An 18,762-nucleotide genomic window follows, 5' to 3' on the forward strand; every position below is an offset into this window, starting at 1 on the left:
GATGTTTCTAAAAATCCATCCTCTGTAAAACGTCTGCATATGTCTGCATATGTATTCGCTAATGAAGCTGCGTGTTCTGAGCCTGGATCTCTACATTTCTGTATGAACCAGCTTAGAGGGCTAAAGACAGCTTGTGTTTAAATTGAGTGTAAGGCAATTTATGCTTCTAAAGTCATGGTCAGCATTTATTATTGTACTGTGCTGTAAACTTGTTCTGTGCCTAGTCACATTATTTTATAGCGTTTTTATAGTGTTATCAAATCTGGTGGCGCTGTGTGTTAGTTTCCTGACTCCCATGTCACATGGTCTGTGATTGAAACCTGTGAAACCGGTTTAATTCGTCACAGCCAGCACTCCGGCAGAGAGGGGGTTGTACTCGTAAAGTAGAAGCAGGCGAGATTTCCAGCGAAAGACACCTCCCCCCCACCCTCATACGATTCGCATTGTAATTACACATTGTAATTGTATTACACATTGTACACATGCTTAAAAGAGAAGAGAGAAAACGCAAGCCTTCTTCAGGTGTGAGGGTCTTCTGCTCAGAATGAAACGCTAAAATGTAATGTAGGCTCTGAATGGGTTCAATTATGATTTGGGCTTGATTAAGGTCGCTGCCTTTCATCTAAAACCCTACTTGAATCCTTCGAAACTAAAAATCAGTGTTAGTGAGTTCTAAATAAAGAGGTATCCAGGTAACAGTGAAACGGGCGGACAGTCTGGGGAGATCGCCCGTTTTCCATGTAAATAGTTCCCTGGTTCCGCACCCCTTGGTGTTTCTCTCGCTCTCTCTCGGGTCACCTGATCATTAGCTCGAAAGATTTCAGTGCTTTGTGTATATTCTAATGGTAGTGGGGGCAGGGTGTGTGCGAACAGGTTTGGTTGAAATTGCATTGGAGATCTATGTTCTTCACACCTGAAACATTTCCTCTGAAAGCATTTTCTTCGCAGTTTAACCGATCTTGTTACAGCATGTTACAGTTTACTATTATTAACCATATTAATTTTAAGTGCTTAATGCCATTTTTTGACCAGGCACGAATATTCTTAAGTCCATATCTTCGCAAGGGAATCAGTGCGAATTGCAATACTAATTAAATTAAAACTACTAACTACTAACTAATACTAATTAAAACAAACCAGAAACGTGTTGTTCTGTCTAATGACATTACAAGTGGAAAGATTACAGATTTTAATCGTCTTTAATTTTGTTACGTTATACATTTTAGAAACGTTTCATCCATACAAACACCACAAAACTATTTTCGATTGTATTTCTGAATAGTATGTTACACTTAGTTCACTGTTTTAAATACATCTAATTAAGAAAGTTAGGTGTTAGCATAAACTATTAGCAATCAATAATATTAAATTAAAGTTAAATACAAAACTAAAGAAAAAATAGGGTTAAATATAATTCAAAATATTTTGCTAACAATGTTAACTGTTTATGAATAATAAAATGTATTAACTAAGGAGTAGGATGGCACAGTTGTTAGTATGTTTTTTGTTTTGTTTCTTTTTCATAAATACAACAGTAGTACCTGATGTCTGAAGTGGAAATCTAATAAGTAAACTGATTCTTAAAAATGTAGAGAGCTTTGAAAAAAATATATTGGTGCTTTTAGATAATATATTTCAAGGATGTAACTGCTGTGCTACAGTACGTGCAGAATTTTAGAAATCAGTTTGTCAACAAAGTACACTGTTTAGGTTAGTTTAGAAGACAATGTACCAAAACAATATATGCTGTCTGGGTCATTAGAATTAGCTGAAAGTAACTGATAAGCTTTGAATAACAAATCTAGTTTTTCTTCTCTCGCTCTATGATGTAATCTGTTTTCTCTTAGAGAAAGGGGAAGTTTTAGAAGGGACCAAGTGCTGAACATTTTTACAGCGCAACGTCTTATAAAAACCCTGTTCTGCTTGTAACAAATTGAGTCTCTGGTTGCACTTTGCGAAGTGGCAGCAGGGCTCCCAATATTGCAATATTGAAATAAAGACCTTACTCAGGTGAGAACTCTCTCTTGTGGCTTCCTTGATAGTTATATTTCCATGACAATTTGGGGGCTCGTCCGGGATCACAAACCTGAGCGCGAACGGCTGCTGAAACTCCATCCGGACCCGGACAATTTTAGCAAATTGGACGAACCTCGGAGGATAAACTGTTTATCCTTCCAGAGACGCGTCTGGAGAATTGGCAGTTGTCTGACGTCAGTAAGTGATCCTTTAAAATTAATAGTTTGAGAAGCGAGCCACAGGGGTGTTCTCACGCGGGTTTGATGAGTCCAGGACTCATATAAAGAACTTATCTTAACACAGACGTGTGGTTTTTGCTCTGCGGAGTAGTTAATGTGATAAGGTTCTTAGTAAGGCACCGATCGGTAAAAATGGGAAAATTAAATTCAGAGACGAAAATGGGACCGAGCAGTCCAGCAAAAGTACATGTACGACAAATTCAGAGAAACAATTATAGCCTGGGTTAGAGTAAAAAAAATTATGTTCATGAACTGTAAAGCTAGGGTAATAGGTGTAAGGGAACTTGCACATAATTTATATATGATAATTAGGGGCCCATAACTATGAAGTATATAACTATAACTATAACTATCTTTGTAAGTGAATCAGAATCGACAGAGGAAAGTTGAATTAGGAAAAAGAAGTTTCCTGAAGAAGGGGAAACTTAGAAGAGAAGGAGAAGAAAGGAAAGAAATTGAATTGGAAAACTTATGGAATGGAAAGAGGAATCACAGAAATAATGGGAAGCTTCAAAAAAGACTAGTCTTGAAAGTAAAGAACAGCAAGCTGCAGCTAAAGTCATGGCCATGCGTACTAAAAAGAAAAAGTCTCCACCGAAATTAGAAAGCGGTCCGGAGCCAAAGCCTTTTCACTTGTTTGTGAAATGCCAATGTGCACTTTTCCAGGTCCAGAAGGAACTCCAGCATATGTACATTGACATTGGTCTCCTAGTGAATTATTTGCATTAGTTAAGTCTTTTCCTAAATTGCCTGATGACCGTAAAGAATTTAGAAGAAAGGCAAGCCTTGTTCTCGATTGTCTTAAGCCTAATTACAGTGACATAACCTTGTTGCTAGATCATATTGTTCCTAAAGGTTTACAACGTCCTCTAAAAAGGAGGAGGCAGATTGGCGGATACATGACCCAAATGATGAAGAAGTATCCATCTAAATTAAACCACATGGACATGGAGAGGAAAAGATAGGCGGACGCTTCTAAAAAGAGGTAAGGACTCCTCTTTTCTAAAAAGTCCCTTGTCCTCTCCATGTTGCTGTGGTGGGTTCAGGGTTTTCCTGAAGCTGAAGCAAGTACAACAGAAAAAATGAGTTAATGGTGTATGTGTTTTAGATGCCTGTTTTGTGAAGGTGGGGTAGAAAAAGAGGGATTGCTGAAGGAGTAGCGTCTCGCCCTGCCCGTGCGAAAAAATCCAGGTGTTGCATCCTGGTACACGACTGCAGTACGGCTGAAGGTAGTAACTAGAACTGTACTCGCAGAAGAGCCGAAAATGGTAACTCGATTCAACTGTGTATTTAAAGCCAGGATTTGGAACCTGGTCCGTGTTCCCGAATTGTGATAGTTCGTCAGTTTGTCTCGACTGGGGGATTCCGCGGGGCGCGTGGGAGACGTGAAAATGGTTTGGTGTGAAGAAAAAAAGTTTGATTAATCCAAAGTGAAACTTAAAAGAAATATTGACTGTCAGACGGAATTTAGGCTGAACAGGAATGTAGAAAAGTGTATGAACATTTGGATAAAAATAAACAATAGTTAGAGGAATATTTGAGAATTCAACAGAATATCATAGATGAGACGCAAAAATCCCTGATGGAAAAGCTAAAAGCAATGGCTGAACAAAAGGAAGTTATATATGCAGAAAAAGAAAAAGCAAAAGAAGAAATAGAACGCCTTGAGAGAGAATCTGGGAGAAGGGTGGGAATCAGTGTGGAGATTTTTGAAAGAGCATTACCCACCGAAAACTGATTAGAGAAAAGTAACAGCATGTCAGCAGAAGGAAGTGAGGATGTTTTCAGATTTTACAGAAAGGTTTATAGCTTTATGGATAGTATACTCGGGGTTAGCCGATGAAAAGGAAGTGAATGAAGATACTTCCACAGTAATAAAACAAATTTACTTGAGTGTGTTAAACCTGATGTTGCCAAGAATGTACAACTATGCTTTCCTGATATTACGGACAGCGGAGAGAGATTTGATTTAATAACTCGCGAAGCATGCATGCAGAAGTGCGAGCGCTGCAAATGGGAGGTAAAAAGACTCCCAAGGAGGAGAAAAGGGAGCCGCCAGTTTGTCGAAATTATTGTGCGACTTTCATGTTATACCGAGATATAAAACCCCAAAGACAAAACTACTAATAAGCTGGTGTGCAGTTACTAAAAAAAAGGTGTTTTTTGGAGAAATTGGAAGAAAGAGGCTTGAATTCACAATTAAAGAACATGTCAGAAGCTGAAACGAGAGCCGTGCGTGAACTAAAAGTTTTAATCTAGTAAACCCCTCTGTAGCCTTCCTAAATTTATCTCAGGATTGAAATAAAAGTGAAATAATCTTACAGTGTGCAGTAACTGGGGGACACAGGAGCACAGCTGTCCTACTTTTAGACTAAAACAGCATAAAAATGTGATATAAAGTTTTCTAACGGGTAACAGGAGGCTACAGGAGAAGGGGTGCAAGGGTTGTGTTTAAAGCAAATATAAGCTGTCACAGTCTGCTTGGGTAAAGATGTACAGTTTCAACTACTGATGTGGGTGGGGGACACCCCAGACCTATTTTAGGCCCAGACTGCAGCATTTTATAAGGAATTACTGCATGAAATAGCATTTATGTAAACTAACTTAATAGAGTTATGTGATATTGTGATTGTTTTACCTAATGAGGGAATCCATAAGGCCGGGCTACTCCAAGTACTGGATCTTGAAAAAAAAGGAGTATAAAACCAACTACATGATAAAGCCAGGGTGAATGCCTTCTCAGAACGAGCTTGTCTAGTGACGTATTGGTTTAAGGGGGGTAGTGCAGTCTAAAGACAAAATTGCCTTGACCCCTGCAGCAGAAACCAGTTTTGATGTTTTGAGACAAGCTTTCTTGCAGGCACTGGCCCTGGACTGGATTCCCTCAGACGGATCATCTGTATGTAATCTGTATGTAAGTGAAAGAAATGGGTTGTGAGCTGCTGTGCTGGTGCAGGAGCATGGAGATAGGCATCGTCTGGTGGGTTATTATTATTCAGGACCCCTTGATGCGGTGGCCAAGGGGCCGTGTTTATGTGTTGTGCAGGCTACCTGCCTGGCTGTATAAACTGTGAATAATCTGGTGTAGAACTAGCAGACCGAATGAAAATATTTAATTGAAACTTGTAAATATGCTAAATGGAAAATTGTAGCAATTTATATAGACTGTATATATACATTTGGTGGATGCCACAATTTTGGATGGCAGTGAAGGAATAGGGATTTCCCCAACATGGCAGGGACTCCAGTTAAGAATGCTGGGTTTGTCTCTGAACTGTTAGAAGCTTTGCAGCTGCTTATTGAAGTAGCTGTGGTAAAGTGTAAATCACATAATAAAGAAATGTTTCCAGTAACTCGAGGGAACAACTTTGCAGATGCAGCTGTCAGGTGAGCAGTCCTGGTAGAGCAGGAGTCTGAGACCCCTGTGAGACCTCTGTTGGTGAAAAGGGGACAGCTACAGGATATTCAGGCTGAGGCCTCTAAAGCAGAGAAAAGGACATGGTTAGAAAAGAGTGTGGTGCTTCATGATGATTGGGTGTGGTGCTGCCAGCACACTGGACGCCCTGCATGCCTTCACAGCCTAATGCCCTTTGTAGCTCGACAAATGCACTCTGTCGGACACCTGGGTGTGAGAAATGGTGTGCTGGTTACCCAAACCTGGGTGGGGACCGTGTTTGAAGCAGTAGCCACTTATGTGGTATCTCAATGTGATGCTTATCAAAGGAACTCAGCTACAGTTCAGGTGCGGGTGCTACAGCTCAAAAGGCCTGCTCCTGAGGAACCTTTCATGCACTGGCAAATTGACAATTGTCAAGAGAAACCTGGGCTCTTATAATCTGTTTTCCCAGTGGGTTGCTGCCACTGCCTCTGTGTCTACCAAACACTTGATAACAGAGATAAGCCCTCGGTGGGCACTGCCCTACCGCTTGTATTATGATCAAGGGACAGGCTGTGGCTGGATTATTCGGGGTGAGATGGACTGAGATCACCCTCAGTCTGCTGGAACAGTGGAATGAAGGAACAGAACTCTAAAAGATCGACTAGACATCAGACTGAAGGAGCGCCATGGGATGCGGGCTGGATCAAACAGAACTGTGTAATAGAGCCTGTTTGATATCATCACAGGCCAATCAACGAAACTTCCTGGAGGGACGAATTTGGCTAATGGATTGTTGAATTTGCTAATTCTCTATTGTAGTATTGTAGGTTTTTTTGTAGGTTGTTAATTGAAGTGGTGCACGGGGCTGGTGAACAGGTGCTGGACACTTGGAGACCTCCAGTAGAGGGAAGACACGACCTGATACCTGGCGAGTGGGTGTGGTGAGGAAGATATACCCTGCCTGATGTTGCAACCCTGCTGGGAAGGACCATATCAAGTGCAACTGACTACCGACTCTGCCATCTGAGTGACAGGATGAGATCGCTGGATCTACGCATTGCGCCGACACCGAACCACTGCACCAGAGACTGAGTGAACATTAATTATTATATTGTCACTGTTTCTGTGTTTGTTGAGCTTCCTGAGGGGGGGCGACAGTGTACCTGTTAAGTGTAAGGAGCTTTACTTTGATAAAATGGGGATATGGAATCAATACTTTATCAGTCAGCCACAAATAATAATCAGAGCTCATGTTGGGATTGTATTGCTATAAAAGATGCTCATGGGAGTAATCCCCTTTGATAGAGGTGATTATTTAGGTTTATTGGCATGGGTAAATAGCCCTGCTTTTAGTCTGAGTGTAACTCAGATGTATTAGAATGGAAATAACTGTATGCTCCTCGCTATAATCACAGTTTTAGGCCATTCTCTATTAGGGTGATAGACAGCTGTTTAGGTGACCCAGCTGTTGACCAATCTTGTAAAAAAAAAACCCTAAGAAAAATGCTGGGCTCCAGCCCACAGGGATTTACCTGTGCTGTAAGAACTAATGCATGAATAAGGAGACTGGATTCTGGTGAAAGACAGGAAAAAGAGGTGGTGTTCGCTCAGGTGGAGGGGGCCGTACCAAGGCTGCTGACCACTGCGACTGCTGTGAAAGTCACGGAAAGGGTTCCCTGGATTCATGCTTCCCACTGTAAACGAACTGAGCAAAGTGCACAAGCACAGATGGGGATCACATGCTTGGGACTGATGTGCCCAGCCTTTTTCCTTTTTATGTGGAAGCCTGTCACCACCCAGAAAGAGGAAGAATCTAAACGCGAAGCCTCTTTGTATACAAACTGGCTGAATGAAACTGATAATGAGGGGGATAGGAGTAATTTGTGGTATAAATTTATAAATCATACAGTAAAGTTAAAGAAATGTAATGCATCTTGTTATGTATGTGCTTTAATGCCTCATTCTACAGCCTCACCCATTTCTCTCCTGGTTAAAATCACGGTTTGGGCCAGGGGGAATGTTTTTCTTTAAGTTACTAACACCGATTATAGGGGCTGTGATACTTGTCTTCCTGTTTTTGTGTTGCTGTACGAAATATATTATTCCAATGCTTTGAAATATGGTAATGAATATGTTTGTGCATCAGTATGTTCTGATAAGAACGCAAGAATCCGAAGTATGGGAGCCTCCTGGGAGTCCATATGAAGAATCTAACTTTTAATCATTTTCAAGAATAAAAAGGAGGGAATTGAAGTGGAAATCTAATAAGTAAATTGATTCTTAAAAATGTAGAGAGCTTTGAAAAAAATATATTGGTGCTTTTAGATAATATATTTCAAGGATGTAACTGCTGTGCTACAGTACGTGCAGAATTTTAGAAAACAGTTTGTCAACAAAGTACACTGTTTAGGTTAGTTTAGAAGACAATGTACCAAAACAATATATGCTGTCTGGGTCATTAGAATTAGCTGAAAGTAACTGATAAGCTTTGAATAACAAATCTAGTTTTTCTTCTCTCGCTCTATGATGTAATCTGTTTTCTCTTAGAGAAAGGGGAAGTTTTAGAAGGGACCACGTGCTGAACTTTTTTACAGCGCAACGTCTTATAAAAACCCTATACTGCTTGTAACAAATTGAGTCTTTGGTTGCACTTTGCGAAGTGGTAGCAGGGCTCCCAATATTGCAATATTGAAATAAAGACCTTACTCAGGTGAGAACTCTCTCTTGTGGCTTCCTTGATAGTTATATTTCCATGACATGTCTCAGTGGCTTTCAAAATTAAATTATGCATGCAAACCTGTGAACTAGAAAGATAACTAAGATACCCATCCATTTATAATGGTGGCGAAGTGGTTAGCATTGCTATCTTGCAGTACTGGGGTCCTAGGTTCAATTCCTGCCATCCTGTGTGTGGGGGTTTTACATGTTCTCTCTGGGTTACATGGTTTTTCTCCATATGTGTGATATGACTCCCTCTCGCACTCCGAAACATACTGGTAAGTTAATTGGTTTATGGGAAAACTGGCCCTGGTGTGTGTGTGTTTGTGTCTGTCTGTCCTGTGATGGACTGGCGCTATGTCCAGGGTCCGTTGCTTACTGGGATAGGCTCCAAATCCTCTGTACTGGATAAAGAGTTTAGAAATGGATGGAAGTAAAGGCACTGTGTGGATGGAACTATACACAGTGTTAGAAACCCACGATGAAATGGCAGCATCTCACTGAGAATAAAATATTTAATAGTGCTGGCTTAAGGAAACAGCCTTTCCACCTCTCTTGCACATCAGTATCCATACCTAGTTATTTAAACAAATTGCCTCTAATTATAAACATCTTAATATGCTGGCTCTGTGGATCCGCATCAGCTATGTTTGCCCACTCCTTCAATTCATGTGCATCCAACACACAGTTCAATGCCAGAAACTACACATAATCTAAAATACAATCCTTATTTCAGTATCTATGTAAACATATAGTCTGTTAACTTCATCATCTTCATCAAAAGTATGCCTAACCCCATTAGGAAGTGTTCTTGTTATAAGTGTATTCCTCAGCTTTCCCCAAATTATCTTCTTCTTGCCAACATCTCTAGTCTTTTATCCTGCAATAACTCAGCCAACACTTAAATCTCCAAAAGCTGCTTGTGTTAATTTCTTTAAATCACAAATATCATGTGTAAATACTGGCCATGTAATACTCTGCATTGTGGAATAATAGTTTATTTTAAAGGGAACTAGAGAAATCAAGAAAGGCTTTTTTTCTAGAATTAATAAATGCACATCCTGTTCACTGGGGAAATTAAATCCACACTGAGCAATCTTCAATATGTTCAGAATATGACAGCAAGAATCCTATCAGGGATGCATTACACCTGTTTTCAAGTCCTTGCACTGGTTACCTATCAGATTTCGAGTCAACTTCAAAATCCTTATCCTCCTTATATACTGTCCTACAACTGTTATTATTGATCACCGAATTATTGTACTTGACATGACTTCATTCAGCCTTTCCTGAACGTCTATGACAGGCAGAGAGAGTGCTGTTTCTGGTGCGATCTTTTGCAGCTGACATTTCACTGTTTTAAACAAACAAGAAATTAGATTGCTCATAAATCAGTTATTCTATATAAACACAGCGTAATTGCCCTCCGAAAATCCTCTTTTTCTTGTTCGTTTTAGAGACCTTGATCGAAACTGATTTTAGATGTCAGAAAGGATTTATTTTCTCTGTATTTCCTACATTGCTTTGTCGAGATTTTAACTTTATATCTAACTTTATATCTAGGCTCAGATTTCAACTATAAATCGTACAGTAATTAATAGCAGTAAATACTGATGTTTTGCGCCCTCTTACCACAAAAATATATGTTTTGTAGTTGGGATTAACTTTATTTCGTATGCGTAGCTACTCCGATTCGGACACCGAACAGTTAAAGATGGCGGCAAATCAGACACCCAGAGAGGGGGGGGGGGTGGGGGGCGTCTTCTCGCCTCCATAACTAAAATGCCAAATAGGAGTGGCTTAAGCGACATACACAGTCGTGTAACTGACAGTTTGAGGTAGCCTATCGTGTAAATTTCGTTTTGTTGCTGATAGGTTAAGCTTTCGAAACTCTGCCCCAAAGTCATGTGACTGATTTTTCGCCCTGTTTCGTTGGTTAAATGCAATGATCACAAGCACCACCATGGTAACTGGGATGTGTAGTTTTTAATTCCGTTTGAATTATAACTGTACGTACTGTCTTCATATTTGGCCAGGGCTTTAAAGAGAAGGCGCGCCAAAAAAATTCGGTGCCGTCGTCTCCGCTTTAAAGGTGCCCCCGTGCTGGAAGAATTTGACCTCGGAACGTTTGCCCAGCGTAGTTATAGTGGACATAAAAACAAGAGTTCGCTGGCATTATATCCTAGAAGACACAGACCGGCACCAGACCGGTAAATGCTTGATGAACTAGGGATTGGACAGTTTCCAAGTGCTTGTACAATCGATGGAAATGTTCAAATAAATGTGCAAAAGAAATAAACAAAATAATCATTTATTTCTTTATCATATTGGCTAGCTAATGTCCTCTCTTTGCTAGTTAGTGGCTGTGTTTCTGCGTTGGGTAGCAACGGGTGACTGTTCTCAGGCGGAAGATGTAAACAGCTTAATTTTCGTCTTAAATAATTTTTAAAAATTAAAATTCATTCTATACAGCAATCACATATTTGGGTACCGTTTCATAAAACTTTCATGCTTAAAATGTTTAGGGAGAAATGGAAGACTGGTGTGTATTTTTTCTTTAAACTATTGTAGTGGCAATGCTTGTTAATAAGACAGAATTAAGCGTTGGTATGCTCCTAAAGGAGGCCCCATCTCACCCTCTATCTCTGTGGTGCAGCCACAGAGAAAGAATTCATGCAAGCTGATTTAAGATGTTTTTCTTTTGATAAGAAGCAAGCTCCCAGACGGGGATGCAATTAGCTAAGCCTGGCTATCATGATCAATGGTCATCCACTGGCGCCTATCTGTCTAGGGAGTGCCGAATGGACATCTGGACTGCATTTCTAAGTGTCAAGAGTAAGTGACTTATATCTCACCTTGACCAACCAATCAGGGACTGGCAGGGCGTGGTAATACCACGTGGGTCTCCAATGCCCGCCAAACTCTCAACCAATCAGCACACATCTGGGTCTTGATCAAAAAGGGAGCGCAAGCTCAGTTCTGGGCTCTCCTTGGCCATTTTCACGCATCCTCAGAGACAATCACGTGACAACTGCTGTTGTCTGCAAAAGGACTTGGACTTTGTTCTAAACGCGAGGCCGAGGATCCCGTACGTATTCAGAATTCTACCAACGTGAATGCTCCGCTTGATCAACGGCAGCCTACAGTTGGACCCTCGTCGACAACCTGAATAGCTTATTCAGAAGCAGCGCTGGACCGGGAACGAACCAGCTTCTTCCCAGGCAAAAGAGTGACTTGTGAGGACTCGCGGTCACACTCTGTGCATAGAGACTTTCTACTAGCCAGCCGGACTGCTGGTAGATCCCCTCGGAGCAACGACTGCCCTGCGCGCCGCATTCAGATTCCTCCGCCCGTCCTACTCCGAGCTGCACCTCGACTGGTTGGCCGGTAGCCAGAGGACGCCGACACAACGCCCATTGGACAACCGCTGCAACAGAGCCTGTCAGCTGGTTTGGTGTTCGTGCCGGGAAATTCCAAATCCAAACACAGTGGATAAGTAAACCCCATGTTCTACATTGCGTCTCGAGAATTTAATTGTACCTCAACACAAGTTGTTATCAATTTAATTCATGAGTAATGTATTTACTTCCGAGTTTAGAGTAACAGTGGGTAATAACACTGATTAGCGATTTGGTAACCGAACGATATATATTGACATATATTCTCTGTTGTGTATCTCTTTGTGTTTGCATCTCTTCGAGATTATATACCTTGTATATTGATAACCCTCACAGTAAGGTCTGCCGCTCGTATCCAGGCAGACTAGTATATGTTTGGTGCACAGTTTATATTAATAAATGTATCTCGTGTATTGAACCCGTGTGTGTGCGTTGTTAGTTGTTCTGACGATTGATTTTCTAAAAGCCCCAACGAACAACCTCGTGATTACTGCTACAATTGATAATTGTCTCAGTAAACCCATCAAACCACTACATTTAATGGCGTCCCTGGGTGGGCGAGTTTAGAATGAAATGAGAATCAATCGCACAGAATAACTGATATTGCTGTGAGTTCAAGTTCAGCACAGCACCGCGGCTTCTATACGCGAATACCGGGTGTGCTGATAACTGCGTAAAGAAATCCCCCTGTTTTCTAGCGTTTAGTGTAACGTGTACTGATTGGAAATCCATCTGCTCGGGTGTTTAGATTCCATACTGTATTTTGGTAAAAGAAAAAAAAGTAATACTCTTAAAGTTTCTCTGACGTAATGACAATGGCTGCTAAAATGTCTGAAGTGGAGTCGCTTATAAGTACTATTTCTAGCGACGACAATCCTGGTTACTGGAGCGGTATCGAAAAGTTGAACTTTGATGATATTGAGAAGCTGCAAGTAGATTTAGTAGCTAAGGTAGCGAACCAGCTTAACACAGGAGGGTCCGTGAACGCAGTTCAGGTCCTATCGAGTTTCGCCTTAAATCTAGCTAAACAGCTGGAACTGTCTTTGTCCGAGCTGACAAAGTTTCAAAAGCTTCAGGGAAAGCTAGAAAGATATAAGGCGGAGCGAGTTGAGTTGTTGGATATAATCAGAGAAAAGAGAGTGAAAAATGAGGAAAGTGAAGACAGACTCAGGGAAGTTTTAGGTAAATTAGATGACCTGTCTGCTAGAGAAACTGCGGCTGAGGTAGCTAGGAGAGACCTGGAAGCGAGCTTGAAAGAAAAAGAAAAAGAAATTGAGCGTTTAAATGAGCTCAGCCAGGAAAGGCAAAAGGAGTTAGATGCTGCCGTACTGGAAGCAAAACAGGCTAGATCCCACTTGCATGCCAGCCCACCTAGCAGCCCGGAGCGCTCACCCAGCGCGCCGGGAGGAGGTTTCTCCCGGCCAGGGTCTGTGGTCGGATCGGCATGGGGGAGATCGCCGAGTCCTGCGCGAGACGCAAGGGCGATGCAATTCAGGCATAGACCCCCTGCTCCTGATCACGGCCGTCCCCCTGCCCGTGGAGAAACCGTAAAAATTAACCTCCACTCCCTGAGGCAGTTAGCCAAAGATGTAGAAAGGTTTGACCCGTCAGTGTCAGGGAATAATGTGGAAACCTACATCGATGAGCTGAGACATACTTTGCAGTTTATGCCCGGAGCGTCCGAACAGGAAAAGGCTATGTTAGTAAGGAAAACTACTAGCCGAGCGGTCCACGAGTGGATGTCTAGACAAGGACCGGAGGTCTGTAATAGCTTTGAGGAGCTGTGTCAGGCAATGATCGGAGAATTTTCGGCTTTTATCGATCCCATAGCTGCCGTGGCCGCTGCGCACCATATTAAGCACGAAAAAGCTGAAGCCCCTCGCGACTATTATGAGAGGCTTAGGCGCACTTATTTTGCAGGGCGGAATGAAGAGGGTTGCGAAGAGAACGTGAATTTCAAAGGTTTATTCATTGCTAATCTGCATCCCTCAATCAGGAAAATGATTGTGATGCACACTGATGCAAAAGCGATGAAAATGGCTGACATTAGAAGGTTGGCTCAAAAAGCCTGGGGAGCTGAAGTCTCTGCTTCCTCAGAGCGAAAACCTGCTAAAACGGCCGTGTTCACCACTAAAGCCAGCAGGGTTGACGACTTGCCTCAACTCGAGGGAGCTGAGGTTCCTGAGCCCGCTAAGCCCCGGCGCAAAATAGGCAGGCAGGACCGCACTAAGCGTCAGAGCCGCCGTGAGCGCTACGGGGAAGGCAAGGGCACAGGCAGAGCCTATCAGAAGGCTGGACGAAGGGAGTCGACTGCAACCCGCCTGGCCAGGCTTGAACAAGCCCTGCTTGAGAGATCAGGACAGGGTAAACCTTCCGCACTGAATGCCGGAAGCGTGAATGAGCTTAGTGGGACCACGCCCCTTCTCACTGGAGGAGGCGGGGATCCATCCCAAACCCCTCCCTCAGTCTATCTGATTGGGTGGGAGGGTTCCTGCCTGGAAGAAGGCTGTGACTCTGAGTTGGGCGCTGACCCCGCCCCTGAAGTCAAAGAAAAGGCAGGCTTCCAACAATTCTTAGGGAATCTCAGCCAGAAAGGCAAAGCAAGGCGTATTTATATCAAGGTTTCTCTTGAAAACGTCTTAGATAGAGAAGCACTGGTTGACACTGGGGCTGAAATTAGTTTGATGTCAGCCGATCTACTCAGCGAGCTCAAACGAGTAGCGAAAGGAAAAGGCATCAGACTTAAGGTAGAACCGTGTAAGATAGATATTTCCAGCTATACCCAGGATCATGCCAGGATCACACACCGAGTGTGGGTGGCACTTAGGTTCAGGCCAATGAACGTGGTGCATCCTGTTTACATCTCTAGGTTTAAAACAGAGCCACTACTCATTGGCCAAGACCTGCTTGACAGGCTGGAGCCTCTGGTGGACTGCCAGCGTGGAAAATTGTGGGCTCAGGTCAAGCACCCTAAGCCTGTCGTACAGCAAAAAGGGGGGTTCAGTGGTTATGCTGTGATCACACAGTGCCCACTGAACACCATAGCTGAGTTGGAGGATTCTCCTGGTTCCTCTGGACGAGAAATAAATGTCTCTTCTTGCTTTCCAAAACTACAGGGAAGTCCTGCCCAGGCCAGCACTCCCACGGTCTCCCATTTACAGGAGCAGTGCTCCGAGCAGCTGCTTGACCCGCCAGGTAAAGCACACCCCTTTTTCATCCCTGAAGAAGAGTGGATCTCCCTGTCCGGTAATGAATGGGAGTCCTTTCTGTGCGCCCTGGTACCTCAGGGGGACAAGGACTACCACCCCATGGTGGTGGGAGGGGTCCAGGTGGCAGAAGTGCAGGTTGATGATGTAATTCTCAGCCTCAGCTCTGAGAAGTCCATAATCAGTGAAGGTCTGTTCGAGGACCTGTCGCGAAGCCGTCAGGTGACCCTGGTGACGCAATCACAGGGTCTGTGGTGGGCACCCCCACCTCATAGGTCCATTTGGAGCAAAGGAAGCTGTGCAGCTTCCATCTCCATCGGAAAAAGGAAGTTTCCTCACTACTTCCAGGTAGCACCTCAGCTGACCCATTCGGTCTGTATTGGTGCAGACCTGTTGGTTCGACTGGGCGCCCAGCTGGACACAGTAAACAGTGTGCTGTGGACACGGGTGAACCCAGATGCCCACTCTCTAAGCGGCGACCCCGAGAACATTCGGTCAGGTCAGACGATTCCTCAGGCCTGCCAGGTAGTAAACGAATCGGACCTGATCGTTCCTGCGTCAACAGCAGGGTTTCCGGTACGCCTTGTCCTAAAGAAGGGACAGAGGATGGATGCTGGCCGAGATCAGGCATGTGTTGACCCAGCTCTCCCGTGCAGGGGCCAAACTGTCTCTGGCTAAGGGACAGTGGTGTAGGACCCAAGTGGAGTACGTGGGACTATTGGTTGGAGCCCAAGGCATACAGCCACAGTCCAGCAGAGTCCAAGCTATCCAGAATATGAAGTCGCCCACTAACCTGTCTGAACTGCGCAGCTTTCTGGCAGTATGTAATTATTCCCGGCAGTTCATTGAGGATTACGCTGAAATAGCAAGGCCCCTCCACAAGCTGCTGCAGAAAGACGTGCCCTTTGAGTGGGGACCTTCCTCAGAACAGGCTGTGATGGAGCTGAAGCGCAGACTCGGTAGTGCGCCGTGCTTGGCCTACCCTGACAAAAATAAGGTCTTCTACCTTGAAGCAGGGTTCTCAGAGCACTGCCTTGGGGCTGCTCTGAGTCAGGAATATGACCAAGAGCGAAGGGTGGTGGCGTATGCCAGTCGAGCCCTGAACCCAGTGGAGCAAAAGTTCTTGGACTGCGAGAAGGCCCTGTTGTCTACGGTCTGGTCGGTAGAACACTTCCGTAGTTATGTAGGGGGACAAAAGATCATCATCGAAACCTGCCACCAACCTGTGACATTCCTGCATAGCCAGAGACTCAAAGCGGGCAGGGTGTCAAATAGCAGGATTGTGGCATGGATGATGGCCCTACAAGGCTATGAGATAGAGGTACGTTATGCACAGAGCAAGAAAATGTACCTGGGACAGGGCCTGGCTTTGGGCCAAGTGTGTCACGGCTGTGACACTGACATGGAAGCTCCAGAAACAATTCCCGCTGCTGAGCTACCGAACAATCACCGGTACTACGATGAAAACGTGGGCCAGGGCTTACCCATGGCCTATGTTGACGGTTGCTCTTTTCGCCACGAACAGCAGGTGCTAGCAGGGGTAGGAGTAGTCTGGCAAGACAATACTCCCTGTGGGCCGACCCGCTATAAGCTAGGACCAAAGACTAGTCAGTATGCGGAAGTAGCTGGGGTGCTGATCACCCTCCAGCAGGCCCTGACAAATGGCCTTAAACAATTTGTCATCTGTAGTGACTCGAACTACGCCCGACATAGCTTCGTGTCCCATCTTCCGTATTGGAAGGGTACCGGCATGAAAAATGCCCGGGGCAAGGAAGTAAAGAACAAAGAGTTGTTCCTGGCCAGTGACAAGCTCACGACCGAGGCTGGAATGATGGTTTACTGGAGGAAGGTGAAGGGACACTCCCAGGTGAAGGGACCCGACAAAGACGAGAATGATGAGGCCGACCGGCTGGCTAAATCTGGCGCCTTAGAGGGTGAACCCTGGCAGTTCCAGCAGGAATGGCTACCCCCAGAAACCGTGGCTGAGGTCAAGGCGGTCACCCGAAGCAGGGCTAGACAGGATGTCGGAGCTGACCCTCAATCTGTAGTGCTTGGGTCACAGGGTTTTAACACCGATCTTGCGGAAATGCAGAAACAGGACCCAGCAATTGGGCTAATGTATCAGCATATCGCTGACCCAGTGCATCAACCTCTTTCGGAGCAGGTGCTGAGCCAGTCTCCAGAGCTGAAGGAGCTGGCAGAGGTGAAAGACAACCTAAAAATTATAAAGGGGTTGTTGGTTTGTGTACCAGTTGCACAAGGTGTCCCAAAGTGGGTAGTTCCCCGCTGCCATCGGGGGGTCATGATCCAACACGCTCATGACGAGCCCTGTGGGGGTCACCGGGGAATCAAGGCCACGTACGACACTATCCAGCAGGTGGCATTCTGGCCTCACATGGGCCAAGACATCGCCGCGTATGTAAAGGGGTGTCTGACGTGTAGCCAGTTCCAACCATCACGGCCCTTGCACCGTGCACCACTCCAGAAAAAGGGCATGACATTCCCCTGGTCCAATCTACAAATGGATTGGGTGGGGCCGCTGGTGAGGTCATCCAGAGGGAACAAATATTTCCTCACGGTTACGTGTGCATTCACAAAATGGATTGAGTGCCTCCCAGCACCCAACGACACGGCAGAGACAACTGCAGTGCTGTTGGTGAACCATGTGTTCAGTCGATGGGGACTCCCCCTGACCGTGGACTCGGATCGGGGAACCCATTTTACAGCTACAGTAATGGCAACCCTGTGGAATATGCTTGGGGTCAAGGCCCAGTTGCATATCTCCTACCACCCTCAATCCTCGGGCCAGGCAGAAAGGGCAAACCGAACGGTGGTTAGTATGCTCAAAAAGTTTGTCTCCACCAGCAGTAGGGACTGGGACATTAAGCTGCCCCTGGTTCTGATGGCCATCCGAGCCACGCCCCATTGCTCTACGGGGGTCCCACCTTTTGAGATGATGACAGGTCGGAAGATGACTCTTCCCCTACACTGTCTTTATGGGGTGGAGGACCTGAGCACGACGGGGGCTGCTACGGCCCATCAGTATGTGTCAGCAAGCACATCTGCAGGCAACCTTTGCTTTTGCCCAGAACAATCTGGGAAGGAGTGCAGAGGGTAGGAAAGCATACTATGACCGAAAGGCAGTTAACCAGGAACTCCAAGTAGGAGACAAGGTCCTGTACTTCCAATTTGCCAAACCCACAGGGGTGGCCCGGAAATTCTTACCCAGTTGGACAGGACCCCACGAGATTGTTGATAAGGTATCACCGGTAGCTTATCGAATTCGGATTGAAAAAGGAAGGCAATCTCTGGTCTATAAGTGGGTGCATCGCAACCACCTCCGGTTGTATCGCCCACCTCAAATGGCGCCGGAGGACACAGAATAGGGTTAAAAGTCTAAACCCGATCAAGAGGGGGGTGCCCCTTTGTAGCTGCAGGTAGTTAGGTACTGTAGTGTAGGTCCTCCTAGGAAAATATATTCAAAATTATAGTGGAACTGTACCATGTGCCTCATCTGTGTTCCAGAATGGGAATCCTAAAACTGCCACGGCTGGTCCTGACAGTGCTGTGGATCGCTTCGACACAGCCCCTTGAAGTTGTGGAACCCGGTCCTCCTACCGGCATAGTCCTGCAGGACGCTCCCGGATTGTTGTTAACAAATTGCAGAACATATACTCAGCGAGTGTATGTGCAGCTGGACCCAAGTGATGTGTTTCGGAAGCACATCAACATGAACAGTAGGGTGTCCCATCATGGCAGGCAGTGGGCTAAGGATGCTGTATGGCATGCCCAGCTAGACACTATAC

The sequence above is a fragment of the Atractosteus spatula genome, assembly GCF_055471065.1.
Source record: "Atractosteus spatula isolate fAtrSpa1 chromosome 16 unlocalized genomic scaffold, fAtrSpa1.hap1 SUPER_16_unloc_1, whole genome shotgun sequence".
NCBI classification, from domain to species: domain Eukaryota; kingdom Metazoa; phylum Chordata; class Actinopteri; order Semionotiformes; family Lepisosteidae; genus Atractosteus; species Atractosteus spatula.